General features: G+C 38.1%; 1 protein-coding gene across 48 annotated transcripts in view; it reads left to right on the top strand.

Moving 5' to 3' along the window:
- TCF4 (transcription factor 4) overlaps positions 1 to 13212 on the top strand; it is a 412803-nt gene that overhangs the window by 338873 nt on the left and 60718 nt on the right. The gene's annotated exons all lie outside the window — the stretch shown is intronic.

The raw sequence follows: 13212 nt of genomic DNA, 5'->3' as shown, positions 1-13212 counted from the left end.
GGAAGACATTACTAACTTCAAGAAAGGCAGTGTCAATGAGGAGCAGGAAAATACAGTATGATACAAGCCTGCCAATGAAAGAATTATACTCAGACTCTATGCGCTCTAACTGTTAAACAAAATTTGAACCTTTGAGGAAAAAATATTGGGGATTCTGATGAGTGTTTTTACTCTTTCTTTCCTTTTTTTTTTTTTTTTCTATTTGGAAATCATGGCTTCCTGATCCTAAGGGATAAAAAAAAAAAAAAAAAAAAAACCTCAAAGAAAAGACTCAACAGGCTTTCTGGACATCAAATAGTTCCTACAAAACAACATTCTGATGACTTGCATGTAAAGAAATCAGAAACATATGAATTAAACTTCTCTCGAAATACATATGGGTTGAAAAATAGAGAGAAGTGCTGAGAAAATGTGTTTTGGGTTTTGCTGAGCCCATGACGTTTGAAAAATAGTATGAGACATTGAACAAACACAAAGCATGGCTTGGCTCACCCATTCCTAATATTAGCCTTCTAGTTCAACGGCAAATCAGTTTACCATGTGCCTAAATGTGAGCCACCTTGGTGCACTCCCCCACACTTAATTATATGCAGTTTAAATTTTTTCAATTAGGAGCTCAAAAATAACATTGCATTTCAAGGAAATGCAAATCTTAGCATTTTCTTACCTGGTTTGTTCACCTCAGACCATTTTAGAAAACACCACAGATCATTTCACCTTAGGAGCAGTCACACTGATGTGGCCCTCTTTGGTGTGGCTGGCATATAACAGAAGAAACGTATCATTTTTAAGAAACTGGCTCCAAAGACAATATTGCTATTAAATTGAAGCCAAAAACCACTGCAGGTAAAACATGATGAAGATGAAGGACGCCCTCTCTTAGCCATATAGTAGAAGCCTGATCATAGACTCTCACCCTTACACCATGACTTGAGTTCCTGCTCATTTTTATCCCTGAGCTCTGCAGACTTCTAAGCAGTGGAAGTTTTCATTCTCTTTCCCACATTGCACTCAAGAGAGCTAACATGAGAGATTCTAAATCCTGGGATTCCTCTGCATCTGGCTTTAAGTACAGGAGCAGAACACAGGGAATTTAAGGAACAAAAATAGCCAGAGCTTCAGGCTTCTTCCACTGATGGTAAGTCATTGACATGCACTTGGATGAAATCCTGTATCTGTTCTTTGGACTAGCACTATCGCCTGAGATTATCAGTTTCAGAGAGTTACAGAGAGGCAGTAGATTTCATCTTTCCTATTTCAGGAGGAGTTATTTTGGTTGTTTTTTTTAAAAAAAAAAACACTTTAATGCACTTTTCCTAACTCCTTCACTCAGATGGTGGCAAGAAGTTTGACAGAATAAAGTAATTCAGCTAATATTTATCAAATGCCTACTATGAGTGAGGTGTTAGAATATAACCCTGAACAAGACAAGCATGAGATAGGCAAACAGACTATTAAAAGCTAGACTGATAATGCATTGATTGGGGTGTACAGGCTCCTTAAGGTAGATATACAAAGGACAACTAGTCCACATTTGGCCTTAGAGGAAGTGAAGTGCAAGGATGAATGGGAATTAAGCTGGCAAAATGCAAGGGTTATAACTGGAAGCGGGGGTGAGCATGGCATATCCGGTGACCCAGAAGTAGTTCAGAATGCCAGAAGCTTATGGTACAAAAGGATAACATAAAAGATGAGACTGAAAAGATAAACAGTGGCCTGATCAAAAAGCGACTTGTGAGCCCTATTAAGGAGTTGAGATTTTATCATGAATGTGACGAGGAGCCTTTCAAATGGGTATGCCTGAGAAGTAATTGAATTTAAAAGTCAAGACGGATAGGAGGACCTGGAAAACTTAGAGTCAGAGAAGCCAAGGGAGGCAGATCTGACCAGAAGGAGGAAATTGTCAACAGTGTCAGATGTTGCTGAAAGATAGAAGTGACATTTGGCTGCAGCATCCAGGAGGTCTTGAGCAGTTTCATTGAAGTAGTGAGTGTGGAAGGAAGGTAAAGAAGTGGAGAACAGGCATTGCAAGATAATTTTCCATCATCATTGTCATCATCATCGTCCTCATCACCGGAAAATGAGCATCAAGTATCTATCTACCAGACATAGAGAGTGACCAGGTAAGGAATGACACACCTGCAGCCTGGGAGATTTCAGAAAACAGATCACAAATATAAAACAGAAGACAGCGACACATGGTACAACACATGCAAAGGGCAAAATGAGCAGTGTAGGCCAACGGGATGAAGAACAGGAAGAATTAGGGGGCAGGTGAAATGAGAAAGTTTTTCAAGCAGTCAATGCGCTTGAGGTTTGCATTCTGGATTGTGCCTCCTTATAAGTCAGTCCAACCTGTTTTTGATTCTCCATCCAATGGAAATAGGAAACACCATCAAAGATGATGCATAGTCTTAACTTGCCTGTGACTTCTGATTATGTTTCCGAATTTTGGGAGGAAGATTAAAGTCATAAACTGACTCTTGGTTTGTTATAATTTCTTGCAACTGTTATTTTAAAAATCCGGACACAGGCCAAGGCAGGAGGATTCTCTGAGGCCAGGAGTTTGAGACCAGCCTGGGCAACATAGTGAGACCCTGTCCCTACAATAATAAAAGTAAAATAAAAAGAAAATCTGGATGCAGAAACTGAGGTGTAGATACCACAAATATAGCAAGTCAGAGATATTCGTAAATTCTACATCGATGAGTTTCTTGAGAAATTCTGCACACCCAGTGCTGGACAACTGTGGAATTGCAGCGTGATACCTTTCACATCTGGGTCATCTCCATATGATATCTTCTTCCTGGTACAAGGCCAGAAGTTCACCCCATGCACAACACCTATGGAAGCCACTTACGATTCAAAGGACAGTTTTTCTGAAAAAGGGTGCATGATGTATACTTCCCTTCAGCACTAAAATTCTGCTGCTTAAACTTTGTAAGTGAAGGAAAGGACTGGTTCTCTTCTACTTTGGCTGTCTTCCTTGTTTCCTATTTATTGGGTGCTTGCTTTGGGCAACCCATTGTGTTGGATGTGCTCTAAACCACAATCTTTGCTCCTAAGGAGTCCGTAGTATTTATCGGGGGATACGACCTGGATAATTCATATAAGATATGAATTTCTTTCTTTTTCTTTTTTTTGCTTTTTTTTTGAGACAGATTCTCACTCTGTCGCCCAGGCTGGAGTGCAGTGGCGCGATCACGGCTCACTGCAACCTCTGTCTCCTGGGTTCAAGCAATTCTCATGCCTCAGCACCCCAAGTAGCTGGGATTACAGGCACCCACCACCATACTCAGCTAATTTTTGTATTTTTAGTAGAGATGGAGTTTCACCATGTTGGCCAGGCTGGTCTTGAACTCCTGACCTCAAGTGATCCACCCACCTCGGCCTCCCAAAGTCCTGGGATTACAGGCGTGAACCACAATGCCTGGCCAAGATATGAATTCTAAAAAAAAAAAAAAAAAAAAAAAGTCCTTGGAAAGTTTAGAAGATGAAATACATTTAATGAAAATTGAGCTCATTCTTCCCCAATATTTGTTCCATATTCCTCTCCATATTATACTATTAGTACACAATCCTGTTTGGACTTACTGGAGAAAAGAGCTGAACAGCTTATCCACATGTCAAGAAACTTTCTGTTTAAGAACACTGGGGTTCATCAACATCAAAAAATATTTTCAGCATCATTCAGGCACTGGACATGCTCTACAAATTAAATACCTTAGGGCCCCTACTATTTCAGTGTTTTCTCAGTGTCTTGTTGCAGTGCCAAATGCTATGAACTACATTTTTCAAATGAATATTGAAGATTGAGAAAGAGGTTAAGAACCTCTATCTATTAACGATAGAACCAAATCTAGAAAGATGTCTCCTGCTCTGTAGAGCACATTAGGGATCATTATGGATAGCCATTTGGCTCTCTTAAGACATTTTGGCAATGAGGGGAAAATCATAGGTTGATTTTCTTGGTGGAATGAAGAACATTGAGTTTGCTAACAAAGAGAGCATGAGTGACTTTGGTAAGAGAGCAGTTTTTATTTCAGTGGAAAGGCAGCCTCCTCTCCTAATAATAGCTACATTATTTACCTAAATGTTCCATGTAGCAACTGATAACAAGGCTTACTGCTTAAGAAATTTGGCCATCATCTTGTCCTCTCTACTAGAATTCCATCTGCCTACAGATGGGCCTTTGCTAATATTTTTTTTCTGAAGGACAACATGTAACTTAAGGGCCCACTACTATGTGTTATTTTGTTTTTTTAATTGAGGTAAAAGTCACATAATGTAAAATTAACCATTTTGAAGTAAACCATTCAGTAATATTTAGTACATTCACAATGTTGAGCAATCACTACATCTGTCTAGTTCTAAAACATTTTCCCCAGCCCAGAAGGAAACTCTGTATCCATTAAGCAGTTCCTTCCTATCCCCCTACTTCTAGGCTTTATAAACCTTTAATTTTAATGTTATATACACACACAGGCATACACATACATATATGCTATACACACATACGTATGTATATATGTATAATGTGTGTAAATAATATGTAAATATAGACGTATAAAGATGTATAATGTGGGTAAATAAATGGATGTGTGTATGTGTATATACATATATGTACATGTATACATATATATGTATACATATATGTATCTACGCACATGTATATACGTGTATACACACACACACACACACACATACACACATTCATGTCTATTTATAGATTAGGAAGTTCCAAACAGAGGACCTAATATTTCCTAATTATGTAAACAAAGAACTATCTACTTTAATGAGTGTTTCTCCACCAGGAAAAAGAAAATTAGGAAACATTCCTTGCTTCTTTTAACCTGTCTGTATATTTCTCTTAAATTCTCACTAGATGCTAATTTATCAAGGAAGACAAAAAAGACAGAAATAATCCTGAGCCTTTTGTTGTGTAAAACTGCTGCTCTTCTTGTAAAGACATTTTCTCATTAATTTCATCAACGCTGAGAATTTTAAACTGCTTCTCAATTTTAAGCAATTGTATGGGTTTTACATTTCTGTTTTTGAAAATCCAAAATTATTGAACAAAGTAATTTAGTTAGCAAAGTTTACATTTCTTGGAAAGAAATATGAAAGGGTCATTCTTACTATAATTTTTATTGTTAAAGAAATTGCTGTTGTTCACATTTATTTATGCCCTCCTCATTCCGGAAGAATATTTGAGGTAGCCAGTAGCACATTTTTTTGAATTAAGAAAAAATTGATCAAATGAAAAAATACCTAAAATTTAAATATTTAGAGAAAGCCAACTCAATTATATTTTAAATATGCCTGAAGTCGTGAACTAACTAATGTTGATCATTTAGTCTTCTGGTCCTATCTCAGGAATATTATTGCCCTTCTTAATTCATCTTTCACCTCCTTTAAGAAGTATTTCTGAATAACCCTACAGGATAACTTCCTTTACATTTCTTTAGCGCATATGGTTTATACAAAAGGCTACTCACTTTATCACATTTTCTAGTTGCTTATTGTACTTCATAAATCTCCCAACTACTTCCTAGTGAAAATTCTGCCCTTCTAATTTTTTGTATGTAATTTACCAAAGCACCTAGCTTTGTGCTAGCTAAAAGCTCTGCTCTGAGTTAAATTAGTGAAATATTGCTGGTTGATTTCACCTAAAAGTTTGCCCTGGGCAGGAGGGAAGAGGGTGGGCATTTGAATGGGTAACAGACAGAGAAGCAGCTGATTGGACATAGATGTTGACAACTTGCATACTTATTTTTTTCATTTCAATCTGTGCCACAGAGTCATACATTTGGTAATTATTTCATGCTTTTGTTTTCAGTTGAAAGTAGTTAGGGCCATATGTTTTGACAGAAAAAAGATAATTCGTACTTTTTTTCAGCTTTATGAAAGGGAAGATGGGGTAACAATTTTACAGTGTACCATGGCAGTGATTCCTGTTCAAAACTTTACCAGATTGGAAACTCACTGTTCATAACAATTCTCTTGGTAAGCAGAAGATGAAGGCATCTGTTTAAAGCACCCAGAGTTAAGTTTGATGCTTCAAAGCACAGCAGAGTTCATTTATAACTCTACTTAGCACTATTAGATATCTTTAACAAATATGAAAAGTTGTCCACAAGATTCCTTAGACTGTAGGTGATTTGGAAGGATATTCTGGTCAAGTGCTAACTTCTGACTGAGGATTTCAAGTGAAAAGACCTAGGTTATAACCCCATTCCTGCCCTTACTCTGTCTTGTGACTCATGGAAAAGGAAGGCACTTAACCCGCTCCAAGCTTATGTTCCTGAATGTTTAAGATGGGTAGCATGGTTGACCACTTAGATAGATAATCCATCTCAAAATGATGATTAAAGAAGATAATGGATGAGAAAAGTCCTTTTGATTTAAAATACTATGAAGATGTGAACTTTTAATAATGACTAATGATAGAGTTTTGTCAAATTTGCTTTACGTAATTAAGTTCAACATCAAAGAATATATCTAGAGAAGTACCTATATATTTTATGAAATGTTTCTTTGAGTAGTATTATTATCATTTTATGTCTGTTAGAATCTTGGCCTCACTGTCTTTTCATTCTTGCTTGAATGTCGACTCTTCAAAGTGTAACTTTCTGCTTGTGTCTGATGCAACTTTCTTCCTGATCGCTCTTGCTTCCTGAGAAGGAATAGGTACTTAGGAATGATGGCTTTTTGGCTGTCTGTGCTTATTAGGTACAAACACAGCACTAAAGACATTTGGGACTGGAGAAATAAGAAGAGCGCCTTTAGGGTTGTATGCAAAAGGTCAAACTATAATGTAGTTAGCATTTTTCTTTGTACTGCTTTCCCTTCTTGTAACAACCTCTCAATACCCTCATACCTTCTCTGCTTTCCAGAAATGCTTTCTAAAAATTGATTATTGGGCAAAGATCTGAGACCTCATTGCCCTGAAGTGTAATTACTGCTAACAAACTGTGACAGCATTTCCCAAAGACAGGGAGTGATTGGAGATGTGATGAAAAGTGGGTTTGTGACTGTGGAAACTCTTTCAGGGATGTAGGCTTTTACCCCTCTTGGTAATGTACCTTGACAAAAGTCTGCAGCAATGAAATTAACTTGTTCACTCCAATCGCATCTAAAGTTATTTGAGCTTAAGTCCTTTCTTAAGGATGTCAGCTTTAGGCTTCAGGCATCAACCTGTGGACTAGAATTCAAAGGGAAAAGGGTGGGGAATGGTGCTCTTAAAATCTTTAGGACCATTATAGGTAATTCCATATCCTAAAGAAAGCTCAGCCCTAAACACATTAGAGAAGTGGAATGCACTAAAATATATTTTGGCAGAACCAATGAATGTTTATCTTTCTCTGTGTTATAATGTTATTCTTAGTTTGACGTGTATCCCATGTGTGGTGTGTTTATTCATTCATGCATGCATGCACTTAGTAAAGTTTTGAACCTATTCTGTGCCCGGCATTACATGCACACACACATATGTCCAAGCACACCTGCACATTTTTTTTTTTTTTTTTTGGTAATGCCTTTTTTACCTTATTGTTTCTGCAACTGGCTATCCTTAGCAGGCCTTCTTAATGTACAATAGGGTATAGAAGAAATAACAATCAACATTGGAGTAAACCTAAAATTAATTTCTGTCTTTATTGTAGAGTCATAGAATTTGTTTTCCTCTGGAAGATGTGCTGCCCTCATTTAATTGATAAAACAGTGCTTTCAGAGGTCACAAAGCTATTTTTTGGCAGATATAACCAAACCTATTTTGATGTTCCAGCACCTCCTAATGAAGCAGTAGTCGTCATCTAAAACAAAAAGCAGTCGGTTGCTAAAGGGGGAGAAAGTGTTGAGATGTGAGATGATCTGTTAGACATAATTGACAATCATGAATTTGATATGACAGGTGTAAACAGAGATAGAAATAATTTAGTTACATCTGTTTAAGATTTAAGATAACCAGAAGCAATAATGTTTAATTGAAATAATATATCAGGTTCTCCTTAACATTACCTTGAATTTCTTCACATGCACATCAATGCATTTGGTAAATAAAAGTTTGGAAACAACTTAGTTAAGTGTTTAGAACATATTAGAGTTGTGATGTGCTTAGCATCCGCAGTCTTTTATCTGTGCCAACCCTGAGCCTGGTAATGAAGCCAACTCCCACATGAATAAGTAACATAAGGAGTGTAACCAGGAAGAAGTCAGGGTTTCACCTGGACCAAATTTTAAGCAATTAAGTGTTTCAAGAGATCTTTAGCCAGGTGTAACTTAATCAGTTTAAGGCACTCTCAGCTAGGGCCAAGGTACTCATAATGTTGGCAGTGGGCATTCCTCTGATACACCACGTTGAAAGTAATAGGAAACATAGAGTGTCTGCTCAGTTATTGCCAAGAGCAAGAGAAATGCAGGTGTAAAAATATAAAGAAGTATTTGGAGCCAGAGGCTAGTACACATAGACAAGACTGTATTTACACTTCGCTTTAATAGTTCAGATAATAATATGGTGGTTTTTAATCAGTTTAGTGTGCTGATATTTAGTCGTGGGTCTGGTTTCACCACTAAACCCTAGTGTAACTCTCAGCCGATTACTTAGCCTCTCTCTGTCTCTAGTAATATTAAACAAGTGTATTAATACCTGCTGCATCTTAGCTCAACTTCATGTCTGGAAGACAGATGAATGGTCCTGCTTCTTGCAGTAACACACAAGAACCTCCTTTGTGCTGCCCTGACTGAGATGATCTTGTGTTCTTCTCTATGGGCAAAACAGCCCTAGGCTGCTAAATGGCCAGGCAGTAGGACTTAGGACTCTACAAAGCTGGGTTTTGGTAGGAGTCCATGAGCACCGCGGAGAGAATTCTTAGTTATCAGGAGATACGGTTGTAGTACTTAAAAACTCAAACTCCAAAACAAGACTACATGGTTTTGAATCTCAGTTTTGCCAGTTTATTAGCTGTGTGACTTTAAGCAAGTTGCTTAACCTCTCTGTGCCTCAGATCCCTTAGCCATAAAATTGGGATGATCATGCAACAATAGGATTAGTATGTAAGCAAAATGAGTATATGTACAGTTTGGCTGCAATAGAGCTGATAGATGTAAACAGATATTAATAATGACTTCTTTTCTGAAAATGACTTCTTTTCTGTTTTTCTCGTTGGTGATCCCTGCTTATGTCACTGGGATGGCTGCGGGAATTCAGTAGGATAATATTGGAAAATAGCTTAAATCTCAAATGTTCTATAGGTATGATAACATCACTATGACGTCATAGCAGAGTGAGCCCACTCACATCTCTCCTGGCAGTTTTGCTGCCTCAGAGTTGGAATAATAACTCACTGAAAATACTTTCAAAATAGTGAGCCACTCTTCAGATTTAATTTGTAATATTATTCTTTCTAATTATTAGTGGCTCTGTCTTAAGTTCCTTTGTTTTAATTGAAGCAGGGTTTTTTTCCCCCTTGTAAATTTCTATACATGTCAAAGGCTACCAACTCATTTTTATTTAGAGTTTGAAATTTGATTTGAAAAATATACTGCAGCCAGCTATATGAAAAACATAAGAGGATATTGTTGACTTTTGATGAAGGGAAGAACGAACAAGGTAGAGCTGCCTAGCCATGAAGAACGCCAGGGTTTTTGTAACCCCTGGTGTGCTTTGCATGCAGAAGGCACACACTTAAATTGGCATGGCTCACTTTTTTTACTGTGCCTTTGCTGAGCTTGCTGCAGGCTGAGTGCACTGGTAGAGGAGTGCAGGGCTGTGTTCTGGCCATCCCTGCCTGCTCAGGCCTCTCCTGCTCCTTTGTGGATCACCCAGGTCTCTGCTGCTTCCTGGTGCCGTCTCCTGGATCCTCTTGACATTTTTCTGTTCTGTAATTTGATTGACAGTTACAGACAAGGAAGGGGACTGAAATTCTTACCGTTTTGTGACTTCCTAAAATGGGAAAGGAAATTTGGTGAATGAGAAGGGAAAAACACCTCTTGGCTGAAATTACTTATAGGATTTAGCCCCAGGTTTAATGTACTCATGAATGAATAATGACTCAGCTGATATTTAGAAGCCGGGAAAATTATACGATTTTTGTGATGGGGTGTATAGATATGGATGTATACTTGAAGTGGTTTGTGTTCTAAATATATTAACATGCCCAGGGAATTTCTTTTTGGGGAAATACGTATATTCTTTTTCATAGATTTTTGTGGTGCATCCTGGTAGACGGAAGATGGGTCATTGCTCAGTTAGTAAAAATGAAATATGAATATCATACACATAAGTGGTACATTTTACACTTTTTGATAGTTGTGAAATACTCTTTTTTTTTCAGACTACCAATAAAGAGAATTTGAGGAGTAAAACTCTTCTTACCATGAATTGTTTTGGGGCACTTAGAACTATTTGGTTAATTCTTTTAAATACTCCAACTGATTTAGATAGAATAAAAGTGTCACAATTTTAACAGCTTACACCAGTGAAATGTTTCCACTTATAAGAAATACCCTCTTATTTGTCAGCATACTGAAGACATGTATGTGTTATTTCTAAGCACATTTCCTATTTATGTGATAATGGAGATCGCCCTTTAACCATCACTTGGACGTGAAGGAGGATTCTTCTTCCTCCATTAGTAAATATTCCTTGACTTGATAATACTGAAAATATGTGAGGTGAATGAGCTTTAATCCTGTGGTTTGGTTTGGTTTTTGGTTGTTTGCAGTCTTGGACTGTTCACCTGCACTGTCTTGTGCCTTTGAGTATGATTAACTGCCTTGATGCCTTACAGTGCATTACACAACTCTACTTCTTCCATTTCTTGACTAATCTCTCATGCTGTTTGACTGCCCATTGGAATCTTTAAGTTAGCTACTTAGGAAAGACTTTAGGAAGGAGAATGCTAAGAGAACTGGCAGAGAAGTCAGGAGCCTGGGCTCTGTCCAGGCCCTGGCGTAAGTCCTTTCACCTCTTCCTTTGACTCCTTTACAAAATGAAGTTGAACTCATTCGAGCTTTAAAAAGATGACGCCAAGAGGCAAGACAGAGGGCAGTAGATGTGAAAGTAACATGAAAGAGAAAGGAACGTCTGAAAAAAAAAGGTAGAAAAAGAGTTTGACAAATAGTACTAAAAACAAAGAAAGAATATAGAATAGAGAGACCCAATTATACTGATAATTACAATTATCAGTATTGTAAAAACTACAGCAAAAAAGCTAAAAATATATTCAGCTTTTATTGTCCATAAAAAGTGATCACACCATGTCTAACTGTAATTCGTTTGTCAAAAACACTAGAGGCCAAGGACTAAATTGCGGATTAAGAGTTTCTTCCTTTTATTTCCTGCATGTCCAGAAACCTGGGGTCATAGATACTCTTCCATGGTGTGTTGTTTGGCACAACTTGCAAGTATTTTGGCAGATGGTTAGAAAAAAAGACTTTAAGAAATATGCAATAGTACTCAGGACTCTAAATATAATAAATAAAGCTAAGATACCAGTATCCTGCCATTCATTACAGTCAACATTTATTGAACAGCAGTTATATGCCAGGTAGCAGGGATACCTAGAACTTGCCTCTCCCACTAGCACTCCAGAAGAGTTGCTGCTTTCCCAGCCTAAAGGAACAGCAAGTCTTACATGAGCTAGGCTTACTGTGATAGCTGTCCTGACGGCGAGTGGTAAACATGGCCCAGTGCCTTCCTCATGGATGAACATGACTCTACACTGGGACTCCCCGGTAGACCTTTTTGTGATAATGAGAAAGTCCTGTGTTGGTGATGTTCAGTATGGTAACTAGTGACTGTATGTGCTGTTGAGAACTTGAAATATGGCTACTGTGACTGAGGGACGGAACATTTAATTTTATTTAACTTTGGTTGAGTTTAATTCAAATAACTACATATTACTAATGGCTACTGATTGGACAGCAGCTTTCTAGACCCATTGTTAAAAATAATTATAAGCAATGAGTACCTCTTATGAGATAGAATTAATAATCCCATTTATTGAGTGCCCATGACAGATTAAGAATTATGTTTGACATATATTATCCCTAATCCTCACAAGAATGGTTCATTTGACAAATAAGATAACTGAGGTTCTGAGAGATAAATTGCTTTGTTATGTCCTCGCAAGGAATTGTGAGAGCTGGAATTTGAACCTAATTGGTCAGACTCCAGAGCTGGGTGATTTCTAGTAATCTGCCAAATCTGTGTATGTACTGTCCGGATGCTGTGTCTTCTGAGTACATCTTCTCCTTGCTTTATGGATTAGTTAGCAATGTCTTTATCTTGGTCACATAGGACAGTTACAGGGTCCATCTTTTCTGAATATGGACGTTTCACTGCACTGGAACCATTCATTTTTCTTACTGAGGCCTATGTCCTTCAAAAAATATTAAGAGTTGAGGGTCCAACCCAGCTTCTTGAGTAGTAAGCTAATCACCTACAAGTATATTTCCCCAGTAGATGCTGAGAGAAGCATCAAAGTACATGGGTAGTTCTGTGGACATCAGTGGCACTCAGTAAACTCTTGGCATTTGAGTGTTTAACTGTCACAGTTGAGGATATTTGTGAACTCTCCCAAGGCCTGAGTCACTGAATGAGCCCAGCCAGTACTTGGGCGTCTGTGGCTCCATTCTGCTTTGCTGTTTTCTGCTTTCCATGGAACATACAGTAACTCTCTTGAAGGGTCTGAAAGCCTCAATTACAACATTTCAGTGATTCTGAACTGATTTTTCTTTGGAAAGTATATATGCAGATGGTACTTGCAGAATCACCAGGGGGTAGTAACGTGGAGGAGTGGTAAAGGTCTACTGGACAATCAGGTGGCTACCACCCAACCACACATGGTGATGTGATATGAAGCCACTTTTCTTTATTCCCTCAGATTTAAGGTTTCCCCTTCAGGAAGCAGGTTACTTAACAGGTACTTGATTTCACCATAACATGCATTATGACATTATCTTTGTTCTTTTTTGTTTTTTGAGACAGAATCTTGCCCTGTCGCCCAGGCTGGAGTGCAATGGCACGATCTCGGCTCACTGCAACCTCCTTCTCCCAGGTTCAAGCAATTCTCCTGCCTCAGCCTCCTGAGTAGCTGGGATTACAGGTGCATGCCACCACACCTGGCTAATTTTTTGTATCTTTGGTGGAGATGGGGTTTCACCATGTTGGCCAGGCTGGTCTTGAACTCCTGACCTCGTTATCCACCC

This window comes from Pan paniscus, chromosome 17 (genome assembly GCF_029289425.2).
Source record: "Pan paniscus chromosome 17, NHGRI_mPanPan1-v2.0_pri, whole genome shotgun sequence".
Lineage (NCBI taxonomy): Eukaryota > Metazoa > Chordata > Mammalia > Primates > Hominidae > Pan > Pan paniscus.
Note: the sequence above shows the minus strand (reverse complement) of the source record. Positions and strands in the feature narration are given on the sequence as shown.